This window comes from Schistocerca cancellata, chromosome 3 (assembly GCF_023864275.1).
Source record: "Schistocerca cancellata isolate TAMUIC-IGC-003103 chromosome 3, iqSchCanc2.1, whole genome shotgun sequence".
Taxonomy (NCBI): domain Eukaryota; kingdom Metazoa; phylum Arthropoda; class Insecta; order Orthoptera; family Acrididae; genus Schistocerca; species Schistocerca cancellata.
The window spans coordinates 401,834,858-401,860,361 of NC_064628.1; the positions used below are offsets into that span (position 1 = coordinate 401,834,858).

The window sequence follows — 25,504 nt, forward strand, 5'->3', positions numbered from 1 at the left end:
TCGTTTCATGCAAATTTTACGTTGGAAATTTAATTTTTGTACACAAAATCTTGCCATGGAACCGTACCTGAAGAAAATATTATGTAGAAACAGTCTGTCACAGCTTAAAATCTACATCTACATCAGACTCTGCAAGCCACTTAATGGTGTGTGGCGGAGCGTACTTTTTGTATCGCTAACTGAGATCTCCAACCCTGTTCGACTCGCGAATAGCGTGTGGGATGAATTTTTGTTGGAAAGCCTCTGTATCGGCTCTAATTTCTCGACTTTTCTCCTCATGGTCATTACGCGAGACGTATGTAACAGTGGGAATTAGGGGCTATTACGCGAGACGTATGTAACAGTGGGAATTAGGGGCTATAGTGGCAGAAATTTCATATTTGTTACGCTTTTATTTTATCTGCTTCTCAGTGTGCAAGAGATCGTTGTAGACCCGTAATTAAAAACTTGCTTTTGAGTCGTCGTTATCACTGAATTAGTAACATGTCCACGACGTTCAGACATATCGTAAAATTTTGATATTCCTTTTCTATTCGAAGAGTTTATTTTACATTTGGTGCGTCTATCTCATGATCTTCTTGACTTGATAAGAACGGTATGTGGTGTGAAGTATGCACTTAACCTGTTGGAACAGAAACACGTTTCCTTTTGTTCTTTCAAAACTTGTCATCTGGTGATATCAAAGACTGTAAAACTCGCTGTAATGAATAACTATTACAATCCAGCTTCTCATTGAGTTTTTTTGTGTAAAAGTACGTCGTAAAATCGAGTAGAACAACCATGTTTATGTGTGAACTTAGGTTTCTCGGAAGCAAAAGGCATTTTTATGGACGATCTTGCTGTTGTTTCCACGAGTAAGGAGACTGGTTTGCTGCACATCTGTGCTCCGGTCTGCGCTGCGTGAGTCTCCTCACCTCTGTAGTCTCGTACGTCCACTATATTCAAGCTTCGTTCTCCGCGTACAATTTTTTCCACTCACACTTCTCGCCATTACCAAATAAACTATAGCTCTTATGCATCGTGATGATGTGTCCTGTTAGCTTGTCCTTTATTTTAGTGAAGTCGCACAATAACGCTCTTTTTCCACCAACTCGCCTCAGAACCTCTTCGTCAGTTATCCATTCTGTCCATCTGATATCCATCATTTTTCTGTAAAACCACACTTTAGAAGCAACCGTTCCCTTCTTGTCCGAACGGTTTATCGTACATGTTTCACGTCCCTTATAAAGATAAAACCAAAAAATACTTGTAACACTTAAATGTATATTACACGTCAGCATATTCCTCATTTACATAAAGCTTTCCTTGCTGTTGCCAGTCTTCATTTTATGCTTTTTTTTAAACTTTTGTTACTGTCAGTTACTCTGCCTCACTCCGTTGCCCTTGTTTTACTTTTGTTAATGCTCTTTAAGATAATTCATGACGTTCAATTCATCTTCCAACCATGTGTTGTCTCTGACAGCATTATAGGTTCATCAACAAACCTCAAAGTTCGTATTTCTTCTTCCTGGTCTTAAATTTCCCTCGCAAATTTCTCATCATGTACGGGCGGATTGAATAAGGCAGTGGAGAGACTACTGCGTCCGTTTCATGTCGTCAGAGTCTTAGAATTGTAATTTGATTTTGGTTTCTGTACGCGTTGTGGCTGACCTTTCACTCCTTGTACGTTGTATTCGGTAAGTCCAGAATCGCAACAAGAAGGCTCGCTCATTGGATGCGGGGCATTTGTTTGTCAGCCTACTGCTGGTCTGGTTGTGAGTGTTGCTGCCCATGTTTTCCAGTTTTGTTTTTCCTCCTCTAAGATGGACGTCCGTTGCCTAGCTCCGCGTTATTTTTCTCGGCCGGCCATCACGCGGCGCCCGCCTCCGTATCGGAGAAATGTCACCGCGCCTCGTTGCCACGCCCGGAGATTTCTGCCGCGCCATCGGCGCTGCACTGCGATGCTGATGCTCGGAGGGGAGGGCCAGTCGTCGGGACTCGAGGAGACAGCCTGACGGCGAATGTCTTGTGACGTTCGAACGCCTGTGCCAGACTGTGACGGTGGCAGTCGTCTGGACCACTAGGCCAACTAAGCGAGCCTGCGGGACGGGATCTCGGGAGGTACACGAATTCAGTTCGGCGCACTGAACTGAATTGAATGAATCCGTGTCGATGAAGTGAGTCAAAATGCAGTGACAAGAAACGACATCACTGGGGACCGTTTAGAAATGCTGAATCCGCAATGTAGCGAATAAGTTGCGACAGATTAAACTTTGTGCCAGAATATGATTAATTCCTTTCATCCACATTTACTCATTCGTTTCGTTTCGCCGAATTATAATTGATTTGGTACACACTGTGTCCATTGTGGGATGGTGAGACGCTGCCGTCCAACTTCTCTGTTCGCCTCGGTGGTGCTTTTCCCACGTAATCCGTGGGAAACGTCTGGTAGTAGTGTTTGGAAATAGTAGGCGGGAACGTCAGACTAGGAGGCGTGCTCAGATAGCCCGGTGGTTGAGCGGCAAATACGCGTTCGGGTCTCGTCGAACCCCAATTTTTAATTCCCATGACATATTCATTTAATTGCAAGTTCAGCGTGTCTGAACTGTTTTCAGTGATATTGCTTCACGACGTTGCGAATTTATCGATTTCATTCACATCGCCTACATCCATTCCGTGCCCGTGAAATTGACTGAGCCTTTTCAATACTGACCAGTGTCCAGAGGCTCGCTAGGAAGGACGCGGTCGGGTCAGGGCTGGTCGCCTGGGTAACGCTTCGCAAATCGCGTATTTCTTTATATCGGTCTCTGCAGTCGCGTCGGCAATCGATACGGGACCGTTTGATGTAACTGCGTGAGGAGATTCGCATGCAGTATTGAGAGGTTGTGTTTCCGCGCAACGACTTCGTCAAAAATGTTCAGAGAGTAAAATTTAAATAAATCAATTCGGGCAAATTATGGGAAAGTTGTTTATCGAGTGCATACGAGAATTTGTGCAATCAGAAAACGTAAACGCTTGATATCCTGCACGATTCATCAGAGCCTACAAGAGTCGCTAATGTACAAATATTTATTAATAACAGTGTGTAGAAATACTGAGGCAGGTTACGGTTCATTGGTAGTATGTACAGAAATTGCCGTTTATTTATACAAATTATTATGTATGGAGCATACGTGAATACTTCTCAACTGTATGGTATCCATAGCAGCTGGGACTACGAGGGACATTAAACATGTATACAGAAGGGCGCTTGAAAGATTGCCATCTTACTTGACTGGCGAGAGAGAATGTAAGAGAAATGTTGAAACAAGTAAACTCGGAGAAAGAACGTGCGTTGCAAACAAACCAAATATCGATTTTCAGATATTTCGTTTCCAGTGTGCCCGCAGCTCGCTTGAGGTCCAACAACGATATATTTTAAGTACAAGTTTTTTGCTGCGCTGTTTATTTATTTAGTCGTAGTGACCCGAGCTACACGACGAACTCGTTTCGGCGATTTGGCGTTATCGATTGTTCCCCACATGGTATTCGTGCGCGACTAGCTTTCGACCCTTGTGTTGTTTGACTCGAGTCCATAGAATCCACCAGCTCAGTCGCAGTGGGCGAGAACTTAACTACAGACACGTTCCTGCGCTCTCTGGAAAACAAAAATGGTATAATTCCTTCGCGCCGTCGAAGAAAACGACAGGCGTGCAGAAATTTTCTGGCCCGCTAATCGGTTCTGCGCTGCATTTAACGTGAAGTCCTACACGACCTTCTCGGAGGAGCGCATAAACACGTCTGCGGTATACTGCTCGTTCTGTGCCACTAAGCTGGTAGACTTTGACTAAAGGAAGACACCGAAGCAATTCAGAGGCGGGCTGCTAGACTTGTTGTCGGTATGTTAGAACAACACTAAAGTATTGCGGAGATGCTTCGGGTGGGAATCCATAGAGGGAAGGTGACGTTCTTTTCGAGAAAATCTATTGAGAAAATTTAGAGAACCAGCATTTGAAGCTGACTGCAGAACAGTTCTGTGGCCTCCAACACACGTTGCGCGTGAGGATCACGAAGCGGGGCTTTACCGCTCGAGTACATCACGTTTACGTATTTAGTTGCGATGTTTGTCCGACAACTCGCTGCTCGTCCTCTGTAACAGTTGCGAATGTATGTACTACGTCGCCGTTTAACTTCGATCGCAAACCTGTGCCACTTATCATCGTTTATCTAGTATGTACCAAGAAGAAACTTTCATCAATTGGAAGGAATACTCTTCCATGTCTGGAGGTATTTGCAGTGCTTGTGAGATCGAGTCTCATGCTACCTCTGGAAAGCCAGAAACTGTGATCTTATACAGTGTTGGTCCAGAATGATTTAGGAATGCTTTAAAAACATTTGGTGTCTATGTCTGTCATTTATGTGTATTGAGAGGTGTGAAATTCCCAATCCGGTATAATGAGCTGTGTTCTGTCTTCCAGTAGAATAGGTGTCAGTGATACAAGCTCTAAATCGTGCTACGTGTGCTTCACTGTAATAGTAGTCTAATACAAGGGACGTTCTATAATGAATGCAACATCTTTTGTTCTGAAAGCTGTTTGGCTTTATTCAGGATTCCAATACAGTGTATTACTCTCCACTCTTTAGGCTACAAAATCTTCTTTTTCAGCATAATCTGCGTTCAATGCGACGGCCTTACTCCACCTTACTGAGAAGGTTTGCATGCGCGCATGATAACACTGTACTAGTCGACGTCGGAATCAGAAGTTTTGGTGTACCTCACCGTCATCCACGTGCTGCTTCCCGCGGACCGCATCCTTCGTTAGGCCACACAAATGGAAGACGGAAGGTGCGAGATACGGGCTGTAGGGTAGACAAGGACGAACACTCCAATGAAGAAGCTTTGTGTGCTCCTCTCGCGTGTGCAGACTTGTGTGTGCCCTTGCGTTGTCATGGAGAAGGAAAAGTTCGTTTACATTCTTGTGGCAAAGAACACATTGCGGGAGTCAGATCGGACAGAATTCCACGACCTTGTTGCGATGATGACAGACACCTCGCCCAACGACTGTCTATGCTTTTGTTCACTGTCGGGTCTCTGCACACATTCTGCAAGCGCCTACGAATATCTACGATGGTCTGGTTCATCTCCCGTTACAGACGCCATTATAAAGGCTACGTTAGCGCCCGAACTTCATGAAACTGTAGGGGTCTGAAGCGGGAATATTCCACGATGTCCTGGAACGATTTCCGCATTTATCAACCGCAACTGGCCGAGAAAAAAAATGTGTTGCGTTACTTATTTAACGTCCCCTCTTACATTTTTAATCAGTAAGAGGAATTGGTGCGATTATACCATAACTCTGCACACATTTACCTAATCATGTGCTGGACAGTTATCGTGAGAGATAGATCGGCGTGAGCTACTGATCTGTTCTGTTCGTGACGTTAGTACAATATCAACGGCACAAACCTCAAATGCTGCTGCTCTGCGGACGCATATTTCGGTCAAAGAGTTTGCTTTCATTGTCTTGGTCAGTGACATTCGTATTGACGATAGTCTTTTTTTTTCAGTTACGACTGATAACGAACTGTGACAGATGACAAGATGACAGCTTACCACAGGCACTGGTTAAAACCAAAAGCATACTGGAAATTCGATAACACTGTGTACAGTATCATTTTTAAGACCTCCAGAGATTTGAAAGGCATATCAGCAGCTAAATACATAAACGTAATGTACTTGAGCGGTAAAGCACCGCTAACATGTGAAATGATTGTATTATTCCAATCCACTTCCCTATATGTGGTTTCACAACACTTTTTCTGTTTTGCAGTGACGGTACAGAGAGAGGTTGTGTCATTAGACTTTGTGTAAAACATCTCAAACCGTTATATTATGATCATGAAAGGCTGTGGCGGTTACAGTGGAATCGTTCTTTGACTTCGTAAAGCGAATGGAAGACGTCCATTTGTTGGAACGGTTCTCGGAACACACTAGTGCGATCACTTCTAGGAGTGGGTTTTGAGGTGCTAATGAAGTATACATGACAACAGGTGTCAAATGAAATCAGGCGCGCCCCTGCTAGGATCATACTGTTACGTATCGCTGGCCTTTGTGGCCGAGCGGTTCTAGGCGCTTCAGTCTGGAACAGCGCGACCGCTACGGTCATAGGTTCGAATCCTGCCTCAGGCATGGATGTATGTGATGTCCTTAGGTTAGTTAGGCTTAAGCAGTTCTTAAGTTCTAGGGGACTGCTGACCTCAGATGTTAAGTCCCATAGTGCTCAGAGCCATTTATAGCCCAGATGAAACTAATGGCATGGACCACCATGTTTGACGTGAAATTCGCTGCTTTCGGTATAGATTTCACTCATTTCGATACAATACTCGTTGAATTTAGCATAAAATTGAGGTGAAAATTCAGTGATTTGCTGTATGTATGTTAGCTGTCAACATTCAGAAATCCTGTGGAGAAATCTGATGTTCAGTTGGCAACGTAAAAGACACAGTGAAGCAGGACCGCTTAGACGTAATAGCTGTGTGACATTTTAGCTATTTTGCGTCTTTTGCTGAATTAATAACTGAATTTGATTCTTCGATGTACATGTTCAACAGTACGAGAGTAGATTTAACATTAAAATTCTGTTTTACGTAGAAAATTGATAGATTTCGGTACTATATTTGCTGATCTCAAAGCAAAATTCAGTGATGGCGGTATAATATTTATTGATTTCGGTTGAATTCCACTCGAAAATGAAATTGGAGGTGAATGACTAATGCTTCCCGACGAGCACCGATTTCACTTGTCGTAGCTGTACGTTCACGATATTGATCTACAGTTTGCAGATGTGCTCCCTTACGGCCCTTAATGGCCCGCCACGACAGTGATAGACGACAGCACTGTACTGACCGAACGCGGGCATAGAAGGGTTCGCGGAGCACTGTCAGTGATATAAGGCGTGACGGTGTACAGCAGGGTCAATTGTGAAACGACGTAGCTGACTGTGTTGGGGCGAATTGCCTGAACTGACGACGTGGTGCAGGCAGGTTCGTATACAGGTAGTGTAGGTCGAAGCTGGACCACCAGACCTAGGCGTCTAGGTGGAGAGTACTATGCGGTTGCGCACGAAACCTCCACACTTAAAGCCAGGCAAACGCGGCACAGAGACAGCAGGTCGTGGCAGCGTGACGGCTGAAGGGAACTCCCGGCCCAGTGCGGCCAGCGGGGGCTCTGCTCGGTGTACCGTTTGTTTAGACATCGACGCCGTTGTTCCCGTCCTGTTCTTATTCTCATACGCACATACGTCCCCACACACGACAGTGATGAGTGTTTGACATCCGCACAGACTGCGCCAGTGAGTTATAAAGTTAGGCCAGGTGCTCTAGTTCTCACAACCAGAGGTCTTCCTGTCATAGTAAACTTAGGGTATGTAGGCGGTTTAATTTATCGCCATTTTAATCTTAGGAATAGTGAATTTTGAATTCAAGATAAGTAAGCTTTGGGTTTCAAACTTAGTGTAACAATTGTTTGAAGTGCAACCTCAGAGAGACCGGCGGCGGAAGGGGGTGGGGGAACGATGACGACATTGTGTGGACTTAAACTTACGGCAAGTGAACTGTAACGACATACAAGTTGGGAAAGCCAAGAACTTTTTTTTTAATTTCCCGCCATTTCAAACTTGGGGTAAGTGATCTGACAACCACGCAGACAATGCTTTTTGTCCCAGAACTGGAAGAGGGGCAGGAGCGTGGCCCATGGAGACAATGGTGTTTTTTTATATTCACCATTTTTTAAAAATTTTCCGCCATTTTATACATATGCCAATTTCCGTGGCTCAGGGTGAAATCAGACAATATTGCATTATGTTATCGATGACGCCGTAGGGGAAGGGGAAGTGATCGGAAATCTGGCAACAGTGTCAGCTGTGCCAGAACACACTTTGCTGTACTGCTATCCATCCCCGACTGCGTTTGTGTTTTGTCCCTAAACAACTTGTCATCGACAGGACGTTTAATCCTAACCGTGATTTTATTTTTGAGTACAGTACTCAAATTTAAATGTTTATCATGTCGTCACCACACATTTTGTTGAATGATCAAGCCGTAATTTCATGCACACCCGACAATAAGAGCATTAGCACGTGTCCGAGGTAAATGAGCGAGTGTGCGTTTGCTCATTTGTAGAACTGAAGGCGCCCGCAGATGCTTCGAAGTCACAGCAGTGTGTGGAGTACTGCAGCCTCGATTAGTGCCTAGCCTTCACCGTTCATTGTCAGTAGCTTCAAACAGTCTTTATTTCAACCTCGAATTATAGTGCTATGATCAGAAACTTGTTTTAGAGAGAAATTTGAACTAGTGGAGTGCCAAATCGATGGCCGGGAAGAGTTGCCGAGATACTTGTTGATCACCGCAAGAGAAGCTTTCAGTGTCACACTTGTATCCCTTCGTTCTAACCCTCTTCTGCTCTGTGACTGGGGAAAGAAATACGAACACACACAAACGATCACCTGTCCTGAAGCTGTCTTTTGTTTTTTTCCACCCCCTTCACTATACCAGATCGTCTGTGACCATTGTGCTATTGAAATGATGGGTCATCATGTCGAATTTTACAGACTTAACACGAACTGCGAATTGTTAGCTATTCCGACGTTGACGGAACTGTGACGACACTCGATAATTCATGTACTACGCGTAACAGGGTGCGTGGCGGTACGGTATAATGCTACTTTCATTTTCCAAAAACTCATATGAATTAAATCAGCCTTCGCATCTCCAGCATGGCACTCCCTTGCGTCAAATTCCCATTGGGTAAAATCGCTAAGACACTTAGAAGAATGGTTAACGGAATTTTATAGTTTCTTCCAGCCTCAATTCACCTAAACCAGCACCTGGGGAGTTTTTACTTCCTGATGCTACACGTGGATTCTTGAATGTCGAAGCTGGGGGTAACCATATTCAGATAACGTAATTTGTTGGCGAGATATTATGGGAGACTTCCAAGATGTGTTAAGATTCGTAGCGTCTGACACTTGACTGACTCTTGACGTCATAGCAAGGTCATGTCACCACCGTGAGAGTTTTACTAAAATATCAAAAGTCAAATGAATTTAAAAATATATTAGACCTTATTTTTATTAAAAAATTCTTTGGCGTAATAATAGACGACTTATAGTTGGAAATAACTCCAAAAATTTTTTGACCCTTTATCAGAGCATTATAATGACTGCTCCCATTATAAGGACATAATAAGTAGCTTTACTTGTATGAGATATAACTGCAAAGTTATCGGCCAATAACATTACTTATTACTATCGTTTTCGGGCTGAGTGTTTGCGAATGTATCGTATTTGAATTTAATATATGCGAAATTTGTTTTGTTGTTTCATTCCTTTTCTTAACATGCGTTTGCCTAATCCTAGCTGTTAGTTAAATATGTTATTTTAAAGTTAAAATACTGATTTTTGCGTGGACATGAATCTCCCCATTTTTTAAAAATATAATTATTCTTAGCGATAGTAATAGTGTTGAGTAACTTAATAATAGTTATTTTCATCTTTATAGTCTCGTGAATTCATTCTTAAATAATAAACTTTAAACTCCGCGTTACAGTGTTTTCATTAGAAATTTGCTGTAAAATACTAGTTTTCTAGGTTAGTTATCACAAAAGTTCGCGCACCACAGTTGAATGTAGTTGTCCTTAGATCAGAGGTAGTGCTCTGTTCGCCTTTCTTGCAGAGATTCCCAGTCAGTTCCCCGAGCATTTCTGTTACCCAGTCGTGTGGGCTACACCACCCTCTAATCGATTCCAGCAGCGCGTGCTGTTTTACCTACTCGATATTACTGCAAAAGCTGGAGTGGTTCCCCAGAATTGTTCGCATCAGCGCCTTGTGTATCGTTCCCCAGAACCCGCCCAACAAATCTGAATCTTCCTAACAGTACTTTACGTGTTGTTCCAGTCTCATATCGCTCGTCAGTGTTGTTCCTGGAAATTTAAACTTGCTCCAGATTTCATTACTAGCGTTGTGATCTGATAATGTCAGATTTCTTCTCTTTGTGAAGGGCTCTGAAAGACTATATTGAAAAAGGCAAATAATCGTGTTGCAAGGAGAAACATCGGATTTTTCTTGATGGAACAGATGTTTAGTGAGGGCTGTAAAGAAGCGTTGGCCAACTATTGCCGTCAATTTTTCATTGTCAAGAGGACTGTTTTGTGCTGCCAATAACTCAACGAAGCATGCCTTTGTAAACTGTAGATTAGCGAACCAAGATGTGCCGATATAATGTACGGCCAGAATTCGCTACTCCTTTAGCCAAGACGCGTATTCGGAAGACAACATATCAGATCTCCCTGTGGCCATCCAGACTCGGGTTTTCCGCTGTTTCCCTAAATCGCATAAGGCAAATGCCGACGAGGTTTCCTTAAAAAGGACAAGATCGATTCTCTTCGCCGACGGAACTTTTGTTGCGTTTCTAATGATGCTGTCATCATCAGGACGTTAAATCTTAATCTCCTCTCCTACTTTCAAGTAAGGGTGAACGTTATTTCTTAACCAATACCTCCTTGGTCTACTCTCAGTGTAGATCCTAAGTGTAGTATTGTGCATTTTTCTTAATAATACAGCCTGAATGTGACGTTTGATGTATTGGAAGACTGTTTGTAACATTTAGAAAGTGCGTTTTTACCTCATGAGTTTTGATTGTGAACTCGCTAAACATCTTCTCGGATAGTTTTGTGATGGAACTGTATTACCAGTTTTGTGATGGGACTGTGGGACCAGATTGGGTCTTCCTAAGATGATCCGCACACATGACATATTGACTTGACACGTTATTGCTTCAAACTAGCAGTTACCAGAAATCCAACACAATTTCTTTAGATGAAGCTGTGTCGTTACCCCCCTTGTGTCTGTGATTCGTTAGGCACTTGAAGCTTCTGTTGTACTGTCTCTCACGTTCTGAATTGTTATTGCCCTGCAATTAAAACTGTGCCTTTTCGTTCAAGCAGCAGCAATATTTCGGCATTGAGTGTGTGGGTTACAGTACACTTGTTCGCCCACTGTTTGAATACTTTTCACCGGTGTGGGATCCGTACCAGATAGGGTTGATAGAAGAGATAGAGAAGATCCAACGAAAAGCAGCGCGCTTCGTTACTGGATCATTTGTAATCGCGAAACGCTACGGAGATGATAGATAGACTCCAGTGGAAGACTGCAAGAGAGGCGTTCAGTACCTCGGTACGGGCTTTTGTTAAAGTTTCGAGAACATACCTTCACCGAGGAGTCAAGCAGTATATTGCTCCCTCCTACGTATATCTCGCGAAGAGACCACGAGGATAAAATCAGAGAGATTAGAGCCCACACAGAGTCATACAGACAATCTTTCATTCCGCGAACAATACGAGACTGGAATAGAAGAGAGAACCGATAGAGGTACTCAAGGTACCCTCCGCCACACACCGTCAGGTGGCTTGCGGAGTATAGATGTAGATGTAGCAGAGAAGCGCCTTTCCTACAGTAAGATAAGCTGACCCACTGTTTGCACAGGTCTATGGTGTTGTTCGTTGGAAATCATCATCAATTCCTTATATGGATGATGCCTGTCAGTCATGTTCTGTCGATGTATCACGTGTTAGTTAATCTGAAGACATGTGTTTACTTGACATTCCATGACATGAATTAACTGCCACGACTGTAAACGTCGTACAGTGCACGCCTTGAGCTGGCGTTTTTCTAAAACAGACGTATCCTGGCGTGGCTGTACACGTAACATTGCCGGAAATCTCATTGCTAGCTGCTCCACTTAAGTTGTTACGCAGTCCCGTGTGAAGATATTCTCGGTTCACCCAGGACACACTCGCGGATCTTCTGCGGCCGAGGTCACACGCCATAGTTGGCGTCTTGCGAAACAGCCGTCTCGTCCTCGACGTTGTGCTAAACAGTGAACAAGCTCCCCCGTCGGCACGCCACAGCAAAGTCTGCTCCGGACATGTATCGGTGGTACAGATCGAAAATGTGTACTGGACCGGAACTGGAAGCCGGTGCAGGTAGCGATTGAAAGTATCCGACCTTCGCAGCTCAGGTTTTCCAAAACAGCTTTCGTGCGTTCCAGACTCCTTTCTTCCGGGACTGCTTTTGCAGTGAGATACGCAGGAGAGCTTCTGCGAAGTTTGGACCATAAGAAAGAGGGCGGGTGGTGAGTCTTGCCTCTGATAGCTGTGGTGTAAGAAACATGCCCGTCACAGCCGGGTTTCTGGGTTCGAGTCCCAACCCAGTACTCTGTTATAATGTGTCACATTCGATAGGTGGGTGGTTCTCGGTAATCGTTCAACCTTTTGGTATTCGACATCAGAATATTGTATCTTGTATTAGTAGATTACTAACTCCGTGTCCTTTTTCAGCTCAATTAATTGCTTATGCAGTACCAGCTGAAAATAACTAAAGAGTTTATCCATTATGGAGGCAAGAGATCTCTAGTCAGTCATAGGGGACAACCCAGTGTTGAATTCCAAACCGTTTCTATTGGACCAGACTAGCTCTATATGTTTACAATAACTTTACTCAAAAAGAACAAAAACATATCTTCGTCGAAATCAGACAGTGAGTTACCAAAACAGTAGTAGATGCGATGGTTTCTGGGGTGATATTGGCGTGCCACCAATCTTGAGATATCAGATGCCAGTGACACGGAAATCTCGTGAAAGTATTTCAGTGGCCTCGTCAAACAGTGTACGCGTCAGTACCGTGGAGCTGTCGCGCACCTCTTATCTCCGCTGTCTTGCCAGGCAACAGCGGGTCACTAGCCGCACTCCGAGTGCCATTCAAAGACGTGCAGCTGACTGAAGCGTAAAATGAAAGCGAGGCGTAAATCCGGACACCTTATGCGTATACTTACATACTCCGCAAACCACTGTGCAGTATGCAGCAGAGGGCACTTGGTACCAATATTACTGATTTTCTTCCAATTCCATTCGCGCGGATACAGCTAAGGAGACACGATGATTCTGTACACACCCTAATCTCACTCGTGTCATCTGTTGCCAGCGATGTGGAAGTCATAGATTATCCTTAGCAGCGCCAGTTGTGTTGATATTTAAGAGTGGAGCGGTCTATTGCCCGACGAATCTCTGTTACAGTTCTGAAGCAAATGCCATGAAGAGCTTCCTTCATCTTAGGAATCAGACTGAAGTCACAAAGGCTTACGTCCATGGTACAAGACTGCCCACTCCCATAAATCGAACATATGAATCACAACTTGTGCCATATGTGCTGGAGCATTATCATACAAAGTGATGGGCGGGTCCTGCAGAAAGTGTCGCCGCTTCTTTCTCTAAGCTGATCGCAGGCTGTGTTTCATAAATGAACACAGTCTTTCAGCAGTTTCGTACGACCGTCTGACGACGATGCTTCTCTATAGAGAACAGTATCGTCGGCGAATAATCCTTTTCTGACAAATCATTTATGTATTTTGAGAACGTACCAGAGAGTCCTTCAGTTGGAAATTCGTCCCACCAATCATATATTTTTGAGGGTACTCCCAGGATTGTATCTCAGTTGTTAGTTTCGAAAGCTTTCGTTAAGTTGACGACACAGACACTGACGTCGCTGGATTCAGACAGTTTCTAATAATAATAATAATAATAATAATAATAATAATAATAATAATTAAGCGTGGAATATACCAAGGAGACTCATTAAGTCCTTCCTGGTTCTGTCTTGCTCTGAACCCACTATCCAACATGCTAAATGATACAAATTATGGATATAATATTACTGGAACATACCCACACAAAATCACACATTTGCTATACATGGATGATCTAAAACTACTGGCAGCAACCAATCAACAACTCAACCAATTACTAAAGATAACAGAAGTATTCAGCGATGATATAAATATGGCTTTTGGAACAGACAAATGTAAGAAAAATAGAATAGTCAAGGGAAAAACCACTAAACAAGATGATTACATATTGAATAACCACAGTGACTCCATAGAAGCGATGGAAAAAACAGGTGCCTATAAATATCTAGGATACAGACAAAAAATAGGAATAGATAATACAAATATTAAAGAACAACTAAAAGAAAAATATAGACAAAGACTAACAAAAATACTGAAAACAGAATTGACAGCAAGAAACAAGACAAAAGCTATAAATACTTATGCTATACCAATATTGACCTACTCATTTGGAGTAGTGAAATGGAGTAACACAGACCTAGAAGCACTCAATACACTTACACGATCACAATGCCACAAATATAGAATACATCACATACATTCAGCTACAGAAAGATTCACATTAAGCAGAAAGGAAGGAGGAAGGGGATTCATCGACATAAAAAACCTACATTATGGACAGGTACACAATTTAAGAAAATTCTTTCTAGAACGAGCAGAAACTAGTAAAATACACAAAGCAATCACTCATATAAATACATCGGCTGCACCACTGCAATTTCATAACCACTTCTACAACCCTTTAGATCACATAACATCAACAGATACGAAGAAAGTAAATTGGAAAAAGAAAACACTACATGGCAAGCACCCGTATCATCTGACACAGCCACACATCGATCAAGACGCATCAAGCACATGGCTAAGAAAAGGCAATATATACAGTGAGACGGAAGGATTCATGATTGCAATACAGGATCAAACAATAAACACCAGATATTACAGCAAGCATATTATTAAAGCTCCCAATACCACAACAGATAAATGCAGACTTTGCAAACAACAAATAGAAATGGTAGATCACATCACAAGTGGATGTACAATACTAGCAAATACAGAATAGCCCAGAAGACATGACAATGTAGCAAAAATAATACTTCAACAGCTTGCCTTACAACATAAACTTATAAAACAACACGTTCCCACATACAAGTATGCACCACAAAATGTACTGGAGAATGATGAATACAAATTATACTGGAACAGAACCATTATAACAGATAAAACAACACCACATAACAAACCTGACATCATACTCACCAATAAAAAGAAGAAATTAACACAACTAATCGAAATATCCATACCCAATACAACAAATATACAAAAGAAAACAGGAGAAAAAATTGAAAAATACATCCAACTGGCTGAGGAAGTCAAGGACATGTGGCATCAGGATAAAGTTGACATTATACCAATTATACTATCATCTACAGGAGTCATACCACACAATATCCACCAGTACATTAACGCAATACAGCTACATCCAAACGTATATATACAACTACAGAAATCCGTAATTTTTGATACATGTTCAATAACCCGAAAGTTCCTAAATGCAATATAACATATACCGTACAGTTAAAAGGAAGTGACGCTTGATCAAGGTCCGCGTCACTTTCCATTTTTAACCAGACTTAACGTCTGAAAAAGTAAAGAAATAATAATAATAATAATAATAATAATAATAATAATGGAACAAAATAATGTGCAATTAGAAGAAGAAGAAAATACAGTAATGGACTCAAACATCCCAGAGAAAACAAACAAAGAACAAAACGCGTCAATTAAACAATCAGAGGAAAACGAAATCTTAAGACAGCCACCAGAACAGACACAAATAGAACATGAAGTGACTCACAAGTTAGATATAGAAGAAAATTTCAGTTGACATATATAGAATACAAATACACAAATACAGACATCAGACCATTCTTGCATAGACCACCAAATAACCCACAAGTCGAAACAACAATAACAACTATCAACACAATCATACACAACAAAATAAATGAAAATACAACTATGGAAGAGTTACAATTACTGGTTTATGTAGGAGCACTCACTACACTAAATATACACACTAGGCAGAGATTAGAATCAACCAACACACAGAAGAAACCCACAAAACCAGCATGGCAACACAGGCTACAGATCAGAATAGAAAAACTGAGAAAAGACATCGGACAGCTAACACAATTTATAATAAATGAAATATCAGACAAAAAACAAAAAAGGTTAGGTAAAATCTCACAGCAAGAAGCAATAGAGCAATTAGATGAAAAGAAGCAGAAATTACGAGCATTGGCCAAACGACTTAGAAGATACAAGAAAAGTGAAAATAGAAGGAAACAAAACCAAACATTCAACACAAACCAAAAGAAATTTTACCAGACAATAGATAACACACACATTAAAATAGACAATCCACCAAACATAACGGACATGGGACACTTCTGGAGCAACATGTGGTCAAACCCGGTACAACATTACAGACATGCACGGTGGATACAAGCAGAAACAGACACATACAAGATGATACCACAAATGCCTGAAGTGATAATTTTGCAACATGAAGTCACCTGAGCAATTAATTCTACGCACAATTGGAAAGCCCCTGGAAATGATGAAATAGCAAATTTCTGGCTAAAGAAGTTCACCTCAACACATTCACATCTAACTAAATTATTTAACAGTTACATTGCAGACCCACACACATTCCCTGATACACTTACACATGGAATAACCTATCTGAAACCTAAAGATCAAGCAGACACAGCAAACCCAGCTAAATATCGCCCCATAACATGCTTACCAACAATCTACAAAATATTAACTTCAGTCATTACACAGAAATTAATGACACATACAGCACAGAACAAAATTATAAATGAAGAACAAAAAGGTGCTGCAAAGGAGCACGAGGATGTAAAGAGCAACTGATAATAGATACAGAGGTGACATATCAAGCTAAAACTAAACAATGGTCGCTACACTATGCATACATTGATTACCAAAAAGCTTTTGATAGTGTACCCCACTCATGGTTACTAAAGATATTGGAAATATACAAAGTAGATCCTAAATTGATACAGTTTCTAAACATAGTAATGAAAACTGGAAAACCACACTTAATATTCAAACAAATTCAGATAATATCACATCACAGCCAATACAGATTAAGCGTGGAATATACCAAGGAGACTCATTAAGTCCTTTCTGGTTCTGTCTTGCTCTGAACCCACTATCCAACATGCTAAATGATACAAATTATGGATATAGTATTACTGGAACATACCCACACAAAATCACACATTTGCTATACATGGATGATCTAAAACTACTGGCAGCAACCAATCAACAACTCAACCAATTACAAAAGATAACAGAAGTATTCAGCAATGATATAAATATGGCTTTTGGAACAGACAAATGTTAGAAAAATAGCATAGTCAAGGGAAAACACACTAAACAAGAAGATTACATATTGGATAATCACAGTGACTCCATAGAAGCGATGGAAAAAACAGGTGCCTATAAATATCTAGGATACAGACAAAAAATAGGAATAGATAATACAAATATTAAAGAACAACTAAAAGAAAAATATAGACAAAGACTAACAAAAATACTGAAAACAGAATTGACAGCAAGAAACAAGACAAAAGCTATAAATACTTATGCTATACCAATATTGACCTACTCATTTGGAGTAGTGAAATGGAGTAACACAGACCTAGAAGCACTCAATACACTTACACGATTACAATGCCACAAATATAGAATACATCACATACATTCAGCAACAGAAAGACTCACATTAAGCAGAAAGGGAGGAGGAAGGGGATTCATCGACATAAAAAAACCTACATTATGGACAGGTACACAATTTAAGAAAATTCTTTCTAGAACGAGCAGAAACTAGCAAAATACACAAATCAATCACTCATATAAATACATCGGCTACACCACTGCAATTTCATAACCACTTCTACAACCCTTTAGATCACATAACATCAACAGATACGAAGAAAGTAAATTGGAAAAAGAAAACACTACATGGCAAGCACCCGTATCATCTAACACAGCCACACATCGATCAAGACGCATCCAACACATGGCTAAGAAAAGGCAACATATACAGTGAGACGGAAGGATTCATGATTGCAATACAGGATCAAACAATAAACACCAGATATTACAGCAAGCATAATATTAAAGATCCCAATGCCACAACAGATAAATGCAGACTTTGCAAACAACAAATAGAAACAGTAGATCACATCACCAGTGGATGTACAATACTAGCAAATACAGTATACCCCAGAAGACATTAAATATATTTTGTATGGGATCTAAAATTTAAAAACCTTTCTCACACCTGCCTGATTTAGCTTCACTGATCAGGACAGTAAAAACATGCGTATATTAAGGGAATTTTCATTGACAAAGCAGGCTTATCACATTCACACAGATCAATACTGTTCTATCCTGATTAAATTAAGCTTAACTTAAATTCCATAAGGCAGTGAAGCAATTTCGAAGTCTCGGTGCGACGAAAATTGTCAGTCGGATCTCCTGGAAACATTTGTAATAATTATTAACTTTCGGTGATCACATGGGGAAGACCGGAGATCTGCTGGTAAGACCGTGTTAGCCTATTTATTTGAAGTAACTGGATATCTTGAGCATACAAAAAGGCAGGTTCGTCCAGTGTAAATCAGACGTTCCCCACTGATCCCGTGCAACACAGCGTAGTAAGCAGACACTGTCAATAATAATAATCCGTTAAATAATACGCGAACACACTTACTTTAGTTTAGTTCATGTATTAAATTCCTTCTCATACAGAATCTCATCAAGATGGCGACTAGCTCAACAATACATACATATACATCCTTCTTTCCCGACTAATCGGCAAGAAGTCCCTATTCTTTTTTCCTAATAGAAAACATAGATAGCAGAGAAGCTATTCCATGGAGTAAATGGACGCTCCAAGGAATAATTGGGCTTGAAACTACTTTGCATTGATAATCGGTAAGATAAGAAGAGATATTTCGAGATTTGTACTGAGTTATATAATTTATAAAATTTCTGAAAATATCACGGAGAGACCGCTGCAAGAGACATTACAACATGACAATGTAGCAAAAATAATACATCAACAACTTGCCATAAAACATATACTAATAAAACAACACGTTCCCACATACAAGTATGCACCACAAAATGTACTGGAGAATGATGAATACAAATTATACTGGAACAGAACCATTATAACAGATAAAACAACACCACATAACAAACCTGACATCATACTCACCAATAAAAAGAAGAAATTAACACAACTAATCGAAATATCCATACCCAATACAACAAATATACAGAAGAAAACAGGAGAAAAAATTGAAAAATACATCCAACTGGCTGAGGAAGTCAAGGATATGTGGCATCAGGATAAAGTTGACATTATACCGATTATACTATCAACTACAGGAGTCATACCGCACAATATCCACCAGTACATTAACGCAATACAGCTACATCCAAACGTATATATACAACTACAGAAATCCGTAATTTTTGATACATGTTCAATAACCCGAAAGTTCCTAAATGCAATGTAGCTTATACCATACAGTTAAAAGGAAGTCACACTTGATCAAGGTCCGCGTCACTTTTATTTTTGACCAGACATAACGTCTGAGAAAAGAAAGAATAATAATATCTCCAAGTTAACCATATTCTCAGAGAACCCCACGACTTCTCTGTGGGTGTTGAACACAGTTGCCTCCTGCAGTTTCTAGCAGAGCGGACGATGCAGTTCTAGGTCCTGCGGACTCATGGCCGAGTGTGAGGGACGTATTTTAGTTTTTACAAACATTGACGTTACAGTTGTTTTCAAATTTGTTTCTTATTAATGTTAAGTACAATGTCAGCTAAAAAACTGGCTGAGTAATTTGTTTCAAGTGATAGTTTAAAGAAACAGTGTTGTGCAGAAATTCCTCGAATTGCGTCTTTCTCCTTTTAGTAATAAACCACATAACCCTACAATTGGTTTGCGTAGCTTCGTCGTCGTCGTGCGTCCATCAGCGATGAATTTCACGGAGGTCAGCAAATATTGGTCATCCAACAAATGCGTCTGTATCGATCTAGGATGAAGATCCATTACCAATTCGACCGCAACTCAGAAAGTGACTAACGTCACTTGGTGGAAGGAAAGGCCCAAAAATTTTGTCCGAGGAAGTGTAGAAAACGGTATAAAACGCCGTCACAGGGGACGAAATTTGGATAATTGTTACGTTCCGGAAACAAAGCAGCAACCAATTGTTTGGTCGTTACAAGGTGACCAGAAACAAGTAGAAACGGCCAGCAGACGAGAAGCTGATCGCTTCATTCTTTGGTTACACTTTCCGTGTCGCGACCGCTGCTTTAGAGGGCAGGATGATACATGATGGCGGACCTGCCGAAAACGTCGAATCATTCTTCATTACGACAGTGTCATGTCACACAGCACGTCAAAGAATGTATTATTTAACGAAGAGAAACGTAGAATTAATATGACATTGACCGCACACCTGTATTACCACGTAACTTCTTTTTTTCCCCTTATGTCAAACGAAAAATGTGTGGAATTCCATTTTCGTCACCTCAAGGAACTCACTGTTGAATGATTTCGAAATCGTGTTTTTTAGGTAGCAACATCTGAATGGAAAGAGTGTCGGAATGGTTGTGAACGCATGTAAAAAGAGCGTGCATTTTAAATGTGAATTTTTGAGAAACGATAAAACCATTTGTACCAAAAAAAGTTCTTCTCATAGTTTTTTTAAAGAACTTGAAATGCAGTCCTCATATCGAGACACTCTATCCAGAAATTGAACGTTATGTAGATGTTTCTTGAGCTGTCAACGACTGAACTTCATTCAACATTTTCATCCAGTGTGGTTCCACAGCAGACCCGTTGCAGATTGTATCTTCACACCATTTCCAAGCAAAACATTCGCGTCCGTCATCATCGATGTGTGGCTGTGTTCGCAGCTCGCGGACTAGTACCCAGCATTGCTTCTACTGGATCATGGGGTCCCGGGTTCGATTCAGGGCCGGGTTGGGGATTTTTCTCTGGCCGGAGACTGGGTGTTGGCGTTGCCCTCATCATTTCATCATCACCATTCCTGACAGTGGCTAGACTGAACTGTGTAAAAAATTGGACTGTGTAAAAATTGGGACTCAGCACGGGCGGGCGCTGATGACCGCGCAGTTGAGCGCCGCAAAAACCAATTATCGTCATCATCATCATCATCATCATCATCATCATCATCATCATCGATGTGTGGCTGCCAATATGGACTGTGCATTTCTCTGGTCACCGCTAATTCGCCCCCACCTCCCAATTGTTGTTTCATTTCCTCAAGGCTATCCGAAATCCTTTTAATGCATCGTTTTTTCATCTTCAAGATTAGCTTATTGCACTGAATGTTGTCATTGCTTTATTATGACTCTGGGGACTGCTTCCTTGGTACTGCAAAGTTTGCCAGTGCTAAGTGTTGAGTTTACCAGACATCATCGAATTCCATATAAACCTGCACATTTCGTCACTACTATTGCAAGAAGTTAATTCAGCGATACAGATAAGGTATCGCCATCTGGAAACTACGTAATACGGTGTGGAATTTTCTCAGAATATCGCTGAAACAGATCTTTGTTCTCCAGCTTATTAACTACAGATGATATGAAATTCATTTTCATCAGTTTATGAGACCTAATTGTGGTGTCGCCGCCAGACACCACACTTGCTAGGTGGTAGCTTTAAATCGGCCGCGGTCCATTAGTACATGTTGGACCCCCGTGTCGCCACTGTCAGTACTTGCAGACCTAGCGCCACCACATGGCAGGTCTAGAGAGACGGACTAGCACTCGCCCCAGTTGTACGGACGACATTGCTAGCGACTAGACGTACGAAGCCTTCCTCTCATTTGCCGAGAGACAGTTAGAATAGCCTTCAGCTAAGTCCATAGCTACGACCTAGCAAGGCGCAGTTAACCATATCTGGAGAGAGTCTTACTTGTATTCACCATAAACGATGTATACCAAAAGGATGGATTAAAGTTAAGTATTCCCAAAGCAACGTACTTTTCTTATTAGCATTCATTGAGCATCCTGTTTCAGACTTCACGATATTCTGGGTGAGCTGATAGCGTGCCTATTCGGCCCTTCTAAATAACACTGTGTCGGCACTTCTGTCGACACAACACTAATTACATACGAAACACAAACTTATCTAATTGCTGAATGAAGTAGTACCCTCCACTATCAGGACAAGAAAAGAAATGTCGAAGCTTGTTCTGAAAGAGTGAAGACTACACGCGGATGCATATCGACCTGGTCGTGTCCAGCACACAACAGGACAGCAGCATCCCGAGCTGCCGTCCACAACGCGAAATTCATTTCGCCGTATTGCCCACAATCGTACCTATTCCGTTATCAGCGCCGTTCCGTCGTGCCTGCCTAAAAGAAAGTAAAAACTTCTGTACCTGTCCCAAACAGCATTAATTCGGAAGTTTTTGTTGCTTATACGGGCATAGCAACAGGTATTTCGTACTTTCGTCCATCATCTGGGAGCTTATTTGCTCATGTGCAATGTAAAACACACACACACACACACACACACACACACACACACACACACACGCTCGAGATAGGACTCGAACCTCCGGCGAGAGGGGCCGCGCAATCCGTGACAGGCGCCTGAAACGGCGCGGCCACTTGCTATAAAACGTGTGTCCTAAGTTAACCCATTGCAGCAGTTTGTCTTCCGTTTCTGATGGGTATTATTGTTTAGCAGCAGGTGGGCAGATTCAACTGATATTTCAAATTCAGTATAATGACAGTGTAGTATTTCACAGCTATGTCTGTAAATGTCATCAGAAATACTATTACAGATGATGAGTAAGGCCGGTCGGTGTGGCCATGCGGTTCTAGGCGCTTCAGTCTGGAACCGCGTGACCGCTACGGTCGCAGGTTCGAATCCTGCCTCGGGCATGGATGTGTGTGATGTCCTTAGGTTAGTTAGGTTTAAGTAGTTCTAAGTTCTAGGGGACTGATGACCTCAGAAGTTAAGTCCCATCGTGCTCAGAGCCATTTGAACCATTTTTTGACGACTAAGCAGCGCTTGGCGTTCTACGCACGTGTTGTTTCTCGTCTTATGACGTGATGTCTCAGCACAACATATTACCTCACACTGTTTCCGTAGGCGCTCAGTACAGCTCACATCTAGTAAACACTTATTGCTTTCGCGTGTCTACACTTTTCAGATTATATTTGGTCCCAAAGTATACACTTTTCTACGCTGTGCTAGCAAAGATTTAATGTTTGGCATTGTTATTTAGGATAAAAGTTTTTCACTTCTCTCTCTCTCTCTCTCACTCACTCTCTCTCTGAGCGCATGAGTACCCAACCTGATTCAATAGTTTCTTTGATGACAGAATCCCAGTAGGTAGATGCAGAGCATAAGATTTTCGTTTCATCATACATGATCGTATGTTTGTGAGGCTTTGTTCGGCAACAGTAGATTCGTCAAAATGGCTGTATTCATGTGCCGTCGGTGTTCTGTGCAACGTTCCGAAATCGTACGCATAGGCTGACCAACGTCACTTCTACCGCGTTCAAAAGAGCTTCTGATAATTTCAAACACGTTGAGACCACTATTGTCCTTTACTGTATTTTATTTAATGTGGCTCCGAAGAAAGGAAGTAGTGGTGTAGGCTGATCCTCTTGTTATGATTAAGTTTCTCCGTGTTTCCTTTGACGCCATTTAAAGTAATGTCTCGTAATTGTGACTAAACTGGTCGTTCGAATAAAAGTGCAACGTAATTGCTAACTGGATTGTCTGATTTGTATAAACATGCAGTCAACGGCTGCAGAAGAACTACGGCTGTCCGCCGGGTGGAAATTCATGCACTATCCCATGAGCAATGAGATTCCCTTTTAAGTCTCCCGACCATCTCATCATTCTTTGGTATAAGCTATACCGACTTTTTACTGACCTATCTCTGGATTCGTTCGATATCTCCTGTCATTCCTATTTGACATGGTCTTCAAACGCTGGATCAGTACTCCAGAATTGATGGCACTAACTGTTATACGCTGTTTTCTTCTACAGATGCCTAGCACTTTCCTCAGAAACCGGGCAGCAGTGTAAGTCTCCTCCACACTTCCTGCTGTTGTTTTCACGTTTTTCTCCATTCCACGCTCTTTCGTGTATTACTCCCAATGAGAGACGGTCGAGAAGTTTACCACTAATATTACAACCTGTTGTTTTTCTCATCCTTTCATGTTAGCGTTCCCTTGGATTTATCCACCTTTACAAGAATATTAACTCAGATACTTACTTGTAATTCTGAGGTGACTGCCCGCGCACAACGCCTCGGATGTTCTAAATATCGCAGAAATTTGGAAAAATATTTAAACGGTATGGTGTGGAAGCCTTCGTCAACTTGCGGACTACCTTAGATTGTTTGTCGACTTGAACACTGCTGGAGGTATTGATTCGCAGTGTTGACAACATTTCCGTGGCTTTTACGGATGTAAAATTCGTCGGTAGAATAAAAAAAAATGCTTTCCGTGCAGTATCTGCTGAATAACTTAAGAGATCTCACTGAGAGAAGTGTGTTAAAACCAGAGAAAACTCTACAACTATTGATGTTTATGTGGGTGACGTTGCGTGGCGCAGCGTGCAGCAGCGGCCCACGTCACGGTTTATCTGCCCCGCGGTCAGCGGCGGCATCTGGCGCCCCCCACTCCGCGCCGCCCGGCACCGGGTGACGTCACAGGCACCAGCGCCGCGTTCCTGCCGCGTGAGTCAGGCGCGGCGAGATGCCTGCGAGGCGGCTAATGGCCATTTAAATGGCGCGAGATGACGAGTTAAGCTCCTGCCTCGTGCCGTGTATCGCTGAAATGCTGGCGGTGATAAACCCGCCGGGAAAAACGTAGCGTGGTTCGGGTAAAAGCAAAGTCGAGAGCAGCGCGCACGGTCCGCTGTCATCTGCCGCATCCAGGCTCGCACTGTGCGTGGCGCCCACCTCTGGGAAGGGACGGACTGCATCCGCACTTTAGGGCGTTTTCTGTCCATCTAAAAAATGGCTCTGAGCACTATGGGACTCAACTGCTGAGGTCATTAGTCCCCTAGAACTTACAACTAGTTAAACCTAACTAACCTAAGGACATCACAAACATCCACGCCCGAGGCAGGATTCGAACCTGCGACCGTAGCGGTCTTGCGGTTCCAGACTGCAGCGCCTTTAACCGCACGGCCACTTCGGCCGGCTTTCTGTTCATCTCTCCGCCCATAATGTTTGTTATACTCGGCCATTGGAACAGTGTAACTCATTTCGTAGCTGTTTGTGGCACACACAGAAATACGCTAGACGTGGTAATTCTTGAAACTTTCTGGCAGATTAAAACCGTGTGCTGGACTGGGACTCGAACACGGAATATTTGCTTTCCGCGGGCAAATGCTCCACGGATTCAACTATTCGAGTGCGACTCGCGACAAGTCTTCATAGCTTTATACCCGTCAGTTCCTCATCTACCTTCCAGACTTCACAGCAGTTCTCCTCCGAAACTGACGGGACTAGCACTATTACAAGAAAGGATATTCCTGAGAAAGGGGGAAGGGGGATGTTTCCAGAATGAGATTGCAGCGGAGTGTGCACAGATATGAAACATCCTGGCAGACTAAAACTGTGTGCCGGATCGAATTTCGGACTCGGGACCTTTGCCTTCCGTGGGCAAGTGTTCTTCCAGCTGTGCTAGC

General features: G+C 42.1%; 1 protein-coding gene across 1 annotated transcript in view; it reads left to right on the forward strand.

The window, feature by feature from the left end:
* Positions 1–25,504, forward strand: part of LOC126175147 (histone deacetylase 5) — a 326,032-nt gene that overhangs the window by 883 nt on the left and 299,645 nt on the right. The window lies entirely within an intron of this gene.